The following is a 7,687-nucleotide window of genomic DNA, read 5'->3' as shown; positions in this document are numbered from 1 at the left end:
CAGGTCGCAGTAGCTTACGAAGACGATTTAAATGCCCATTGGAAGAGACGTGCAGGTCGCAGTAGCTTAACAAGACGGTTTGAATGCCCGTTGGAAGAGCGGTTGAGGTCGCAGTAGCTTAACAAGACAGTTTAGATGCCCCTTGAAAGAGACGTGCAGGTCGCAGTAGCTTAACAAGACGGTTTAAATGCCCCTTGGAAGAGCGTTGGAGGTTGAAGTAGCTTAACAAGATGGTTTAAATGCCCCTTGGAAGAGACATGCAGGTCGCAGCAGCTTAACAAGACGGTTTAAATGCCCCTTGGAAGAGACGTGCCGGTCGCAGTAGCTTAACAAGACGGTTTAAATGCCCCTTGGAAGAGACATGCAGGTCGCAGCAGCTAAACAAGATTGCATAACTGCCTCTTGGAAGAGACGTGCAGGTCGCAGTAGCTTAACAAGTCGGTTTAAATGCCCCTTGGAAGAGACATGCAGGTCGCAGTAGCTTAACAAAGCGTTTTAAATGCCACTTGGAAGAGACGTTCAGGTCGCAGTAGCTTAACAAGACAGTTTAAATGCCCCTTGGAAGAGACGTGCAGGTCACAGTAGCTTAACAAGATGGTTTAAATGCCACTTGGAAGAGCGGTGGAGGTTGCAGTAGCTTAACAAGACAGTTTAAATGCCCGTTGGAAGAGACGTGCAGGTCGCAGTAGCTTAACAAGACAGTTTAAATGCCCCTTGGAAGAGACGTGCAGGTCGCAGTAGCTTAACAAGACGGTTTAAATGCCCCTTGGAAGAGACGTGCAGGTCGCAGTATCTTAACAAAGCGTTTTAAATGCCACTTGGAAGAGACGTGCAAGTCGCAGTAGCTTAACAAGACGGTTTAAATGCCCCTTAGAAGAGACGTGCAGGTCGCAGTAGCTTAACAAGACAGTTTAAATGCCCCTTGGAAGAGACGTGCAGGTCACAGTAGCTTAACAAGATGGTTTAAATGCCCCTTGGAGGAGACGAGCAGGTCGCAGTAGCTTAACCAGACAGTTTAAATGACCCTTGGAAAGACGTGCAGGTCGCATTATCTTAACATGACGGTTTAAATACCCCTTGGAAGAGGCTTGCAGGTCGCAGTAGCTTACCAAGACGATTTAAATGCCCATTGGAAGAGACGTGCAGGTCGCAGTAGCTTAACAAGACGGTTTGAATGCCCCTTGGAAGAGCGGTTGAGGTCGCAGTAGCTTAACAAGACAGTTTAGATGCCCCTTGAAAGAGACGTGCAGGTCGCAGTAGCTTAACAAGACGGTTTAAATGCCCCTTGGAAGAGCGTTGGAGGTTGAAGTAGCTTAACAAGACGGTTTAAATGCCCCTTGGAAGAGACGTGCCGGTCGCAGTAGCTTAACAAGACGTATTAAATGCCCCTTGGAAGAGACATGCAGGTCGCAGTAGCTTAATAAGACGGTTTGAATGCCCCTTGGAAGAGATGTGCAGGTCGCAGTAGCTTAATAAGACGGTTTAAATGCCCTTGGAAGAGAGGTGGAGATCGCAGTAGCTTAACAAGACAGTTTAAAAGCCCCTTGGAAGAGACGTGCAGGTCGCAGTAGCTTATCAAGACGGTTTAAATGCCACTTGGAAGAGACGTGCAGTTCGCAGTAGCTTAACAAGACGGTTTAAATGCCCCTTGGAAGTGCGGTGGAGGTCGCAGTAGCTTAACAAGACGTATTAAATGCCCCTTGGAAGAGACGTGCAGGTCGCAGTAGCTTAACAAGACAGTTTAAATGACCCTTTGAAGAGCGGTGGAGGTCGCAGTAGCTTAACAAGACAGTTTAAATGCCCCTTGGAAGAGACGTGCAGGTCGCAATAGCTTAACATGACGGTTTAAATGCCCCTTGGAAGAGGCTTGCAGGTCGCAGTAGCTTACCAAGACGATTTAAATGCCCCTTGGAAGAGACATGCAGGTCGCAGTAGCTTAACAAGACAGTTTAAATGACCCTTTGAAGAGCGGTGGAGGTCACAGTAGCTTAACAAGACAGTTTAAATGCCCCTTGGAAGAGACGTGCAGGTCGCAGTAGCTTAATAACACGGTTTAAATGCCCCTTTGAAGAGATGTGCAGGTTGCAGTAGCTTAATAAGACGGTTTAAACGCCCTTGGAAGAGAGGTGGAGGTCGCAGTAGCTTAACCAGACAGTTTAAAAGCCCCGTGGAAGAGACGTGCAGGTCGCAGTAGCTTATCAAGATGGTTTAAATGCCACTTGGAAGAGACGTGCAGGTCGCAGTAGCTTAACAAGACAGTTTAGATGCCCCTTGAAAGAGACGTGCAGGTCGCAGTAGCTTAACAAGACGGTTTAAATGCCCCTTGGAAGTGCGGTGGAGGTTGAAGTAGCTTAACAAGATGGTTTAAATGCCCCTTGGAAGAGACATGCAGGTCGCAGCAGCTTAACAAGACGGTTTAAATGCCCCTTGGAAGAGACGTGCCGGTCGCAGTAGCTTAACAAGACGTTTTAAATGCCCCTTGGAAGAGACATGCAGGTCGCAGCAGCTTAACAAGACGGTTTAAATGCCCCTTGGAAGAGACGTGCCGGTCGCAGTAGCTTAACAAGACGGTTTAAATGCCCCTTGAAAGAGAAGTGCAGGTTGCAGTAGCTTAACAAGACGGTTTAGATGCCCCTTGGAAAAGTGGTGGAGGTTACAGTAGCTTAACAAGACGGTTTAAATGCCCCTTGGAAGAGACGTTCAAGTCGCAGTAGCTTAAAAAGACGGTTTAAATAAGCCTTGGAAGAGACTTGCAGGTCGCAGTAGCTTAACAAGAAGGTTTAAATGCCACTTGGAAGAGACGTGCAGGTCGCAGTAGCTTAACAAGTCGGTTTAAATGCCCCTTGGAAGGGCGGTGGAGGTCGCAGTAGCTTAACAAGACAGTTTAAACGCCCCTTGAAAGAGACGTGCAGGTCGCAGTAGCCTAACAAGACGGTTTAAATGCCCCTTGGAAGAGACATGCAGGTCGCAGCAGCTAAACAAGATTGCATAAATGCCCCTTGGAAGAGACATGCAGGTCGCAGTAGCTTAACAAGACGGCTTAAATGCCCCTTGGAAGAGACATGCAGGTCGCAGTAGCTTAACAAAGCGTTTTAAAGGCCACTTGGAAGAGACGTGCAGGTCGCAGTAGCTTAACAAGACAGTTTAAATGCCCCTTGGAAGAGACGTGCAGGTCACAGTAGCTTAACAAGATGGTTTAAATGCCACTTGGAAGAGCGGTGGAGGTCGCAGTAGCTTAACAAGACAGTTTAAATGCCCCTTGAAAGAGACGTGCAGGTCGCAGTAGCTTCACAAGACTGTTTAAATGCCCCTTGGAAGTGCGGTGGAGGTCGCAGTAGCTTAACAAGACGGTTTAAATGCCCCTTGGAAGAGACATGCAGGTCGCAGAAGCTTAACAAGACGGTTTAAATGCCCCTTAGAAGAGACGTGCAGGTCACAGTAGCTTAACAATACGGTTTAAATGCCCCTTGGAAGAGACGTGGAGGTCGCAGTAGCTTAACAAAGCATTTTAAATGCCCCTTGAAAGAGACATGCAGGTCGCAGTAGCTTAACAAGACGGTTTAAATGCCGCTTGGAAAAGTGGTGGAGGTTACAGTAGCTTAAGAAGACGGTTTAAATGCCCCTTGGAAGAGAAATGCAGGTCGCAGTAGCTTAACAAGACAGTTTAAATGCCTCTTGGAAGAGACGTGCAGGACGCAGTAGATTACCAAGAAGGTTTAAATGCCCCTTGGAAGAGACGTGCAGGTCGCAGTAGATTACCAAGAAGATTTAAATGCCCCTTGGAAGAGACGTTCAGGTCACAGTTGCTTAACAAGACAGTTTAAATGCCCCTTGGAAGAGACGTGCAGGTCGCAGTAGCTTAACAAGATGGTTTAAATGCCCCTTGGAAGAGACGTGCAGGTCGCAGTAGCTTAATAAGACTGTTTAAATGCCCTTTTGAAATGATGTGCAGGTCGCAGTAGCTTAACATGACGGTTTAAATGCCCCTTGGATGAGGCTTGCAGGTCGCAGAAGCTTACCAAGACGATTTAAATGCCCCTTGGAAGAGACGTGCAGGTCGCAGTAGCTTAACAAGACAGTTTAAATGACCCTTTGAAGAGCGGTGGAGGTCGCAGTAGCTTAACAAGACAGTTTAAATGCCCCTTGGAAGAGACGTGCAGGTCGCAATAGCTTAACATGACGGTTTAAATGCCCCTTGGAAGAGGCTTGCAGGTCGCAGTAGCTTACCAAGACGATTTAAATGCCCCTTGGAAGAGACATGCAGGTCGCAGTAGCTTAACAAGACAGTTTAAATGACCCTTGGAAGAGCGGTGGAGGTCACAGTAGCTTAACAAGACGGTTTAAATGCCCCTTGGAAGAGACGTGCAGGTCGCAGTAGCTTAATAACACGGTTTAAATGCCCCTTTGAAGAGATGTGCAGGTTGCAGTAGCTTAATAAGACGGTTTAAACGCCCTTGGAAGAGAGGTGGAGGTCGCAGTAGCTTAACCAGACAGTTTAAAAGCCCCGTGGAAGAGACGTGCAGGTCGCAGTAGCTTATCAAGATGGTTTAAATGCCACTTGGAAGAGACGTGCAGGTCGCAGTAGCTTAACAAGACAGTTTAGATGCCCCTTGAAAGAGACGTGCAGGTCGCAGTAGCTTAACAAGACGGTTTAAATGCCCCTTGGAAGTGCGGTGGAGGTTGAAGTAGCTTAACAAGATGGTTTAAATGCCCCTTGGAAGAGACATGCAGGTCGCAGCAGCTTAACAAGACGGTTTAAATGCCCCTTGGAAGAGACGTGCCGGTCGCAGTAGCTTAACAAGACGTTTTAAATGCCCCTTGGAAGAGACATGCAGGTCGCAGCAGCTTAACAAGACGGTTTAAATGCCCCTTGGAAGAGACGTGCCGGTCGCAGTAGCTTAACAAGACGGTTTAAATGCCCCTTGAAAGAGAAGTGCAGGTTGCAGTAGCTTAACAAGACGGTTTAGATGCCCCTTGGAAAAGTGGTGGAGGTTACAGTAGCTTAACAAGACGGTTTAAATGCCCCTTGGAAGAGACGTTCAAGTCGCAGTAGCTTAAAAAGACGGTTTAAATAAGCCTTGGAAGAGACTTGCAGGTCGCAGTAGCTTAACAAGAAGGTTTAAATGCCACTTGGAAGAGACGTGCAGGTCGCAGTAGCTTAACAAGTCGGTTTAAATGCCCCTTGGAAGGGCGGTGGAGGTCGCAGTAGCTTAACAAGACAGTTTAAACGCCCCTTGAAAGAGACGTGCAGGTCGCAGTAGCTTAACAAGACGGTTTAAATGCCCCTTGGAAGAGACATGCAGGTCGCAGCAGCTAAACAAGATTGCATAAATGCCCCTTGGAAGAGACATGCAGGTCGCAGTAGCTTAACAAGACGGCTTAAATGCCCATTGGAAGAGACATGCAGGTCGCAGTAGCTTAACAAAGCGTTTTAAAGGCCACTTGGAAGAGACGTGCAGGTCGCAGTAGCTTAACAAGACAGTTTAAATGCCCCTTGGAAGAGACGTGCAGGTCACAGTAGCTTAACAAGATGGTTTAAATGCCACTTGGAAGAGCGGTGGAGGTCGCAGTAGCTTAACAAGACAGTTTAAATGCCCGTTGGAAGAGCGGTGGAGGTCGCAGTAGCTTAACAAGACAGTTTAAATGCCCGTTGGAAGAGACGTGCAGGTCGCAGTAGCTTAACAAGACAGTTTAAATGCCCCTTAGAAGAGAAATGCAGGTCGCAGTAGCTTAACAAGACAACTTAAATGCCCCTTGGAAGAGACCTGCAGGTCTCAGTAGCTTAACAATATGGTTTAAATGCCACTTGGAAGAGCGGTGGAGGTCGCAGTAGCTTACCAAGGCGATTTAAATGCCCATTGGAAGAGACGTGCAGGTCGCAGTAGCTTAACAAGACGGTTTGAATGCCCCTTGGAAGAGCGGTTGAGGTCGCAGTAGCTTAACAAGACAGTTTAGATGCCCCTTGAAAGAGACGTGCAGGTCGCAGTAGCTTAACAAGACGGTTTAAATGCCCCTTGGAAGAGACGAGCAGGTCGCAGTAGCTTAACAAGACAGTTTAAATGCCCCTTGGAAGAGAGGTGGAGGTCGCAGTAGCTTAACAAGACAGTTTAAATGCCCCTTGGAAGAGACGTGCAGGTCTTAGTAGCTTAACAAGAAGGTTTAAATGCCACTTGGAAGAGACGTGCAGATCGCAGTAGCTAAACAAGTCGGTTTAAATGCCCCTTGGAAGGGCAGTGGAGGTCGCAGTAGCTTAACAAGACAGTTTAAATGCCCCTTGAAAGAGACGTGCAGGTCGCAGTAGCTTAACAAGATGGTTTAAATGCCCCTTGGAAGAGACATGCAGGTCGCAGCAGCTAAACAAGATTGCATAAATGCCCCTTGGAAGAGACGTGCAGGTCGCAGTAGCTTAACAAGACGGTTTAAATGCCCCTTGGAAGAGACGTGCAGGTCACAGTAGCTTAAAAAGATGGTTTAAATGCCACTTGGAAGAGCGGTGGAGGTCGCAGTAGCTTAACAAGACAGTTTAAATGCCCGTTGGAAGAGACGTGCAGGTCGCAGTAGCTTAACAAGACAGTTTAAATGCCCCTTGGAAGAGACGTGCAGGTCGCAGTAGCTTAACAAGACAGTTTAAATGCCCCTTGGAAGAGACGTGCAGATCGCAGTATCTTAACAAAGCGTTTTAAATGCCACTTGGAAGAGACGTGTAAGTCGCAGTAGCTTAACAAGACGGTTTAAATGCCCCTTAGAAGAGACGTGCAGGTCGCAGTAGCTTAACAAGACAGTTTAAATGCCCCTTGGAAGAGATGTGCAGGTCACAGTAGCTTAACAAGATGGTTTAAATGCCACTTGGAAGAGCGGTGGAGGTCGCAGTATCTTAACAAGACAGTTTAAATGCCCCTTGGAAGAGACGTGCAGGTCGCAGTAGCTTAACCAGACAGTTTAAATAGCCCTTGGAAAGACGTGCAGGTCGCAGTATCTTAACATGACTGTTTAAATACCCCTTGGAAGAGGATTGCAGGTCGCAGTAGCTTACCAAGACGATTTAAATGCCCATTTGAAGAGACGTGCAGGTCGCAGTAGCCTAACAAGACAGTTTAAATGCCCCTTGGAAGAGACGTGCAGGTCGCAGTAGCTTAATAAGACGGTTTGAATGCCCCTTGGAAGAGATGTGCAGGTCGCAGTAGCTTAATAAGACGGTTTAAATGCCCTTGGAAGAGAGGTGGAGATCGCAGTAGCTTAACAAGACAGTTTAAAAGCCCCATGGAAGAGACGTGCAGGTCGCAGGAGCTTATCAAGACGGTTTAAATGCCACTTGGAAGAGACGTGCAGTTCGCAGTAGCTTAACAAGATGGTATAAATGCCCCTTGGAAGAGCGGTGGAGGTCGCAGTAGCTTAACAAGACAGTTTAAATGCCCCTTGGAAGTGCGGTGGAGGTCGCAGTAGCTTAGCAAGACGGTTTAAATGCCCCTTGGAAGAGACATGCAGGTCGCAGAAGCTTAACAAGACGGTTTAAATGCCCCTTATTAGAGACGCGCAGGTCACAGTAGCTTAACAAGACGGTTTAAATGCCCCTTGGAAGAGACGGGCATGTCGCAGTAGCTTAACAAAGCATTTTAAATGCCCCTTGAAAGAGACATGCAGGTCGCAGTAGCTTAACAAGATGGTTTAAATGCCCCTTGGAAGAGAC

The sequence above is a fragment of the Phyllobates terribilis genome, unplaced genomic scaffold (assembly GCF_046119375.1).
Source record: "Phyllobates terribilis strain yellow unplaced genomic scaffold, ASM4611937v1 Scaffold_5__5_contigs__length_657084704, whole genome shotgun sequence".
NCBI lineage: Eukaryota > Metazoa > Chordata > Amphibia > Anura > Dendrobatidae > Phyllobates > Phyllobates terribilis.
This window is presented reverse-complemented; position numbering follows the sequence as displayed.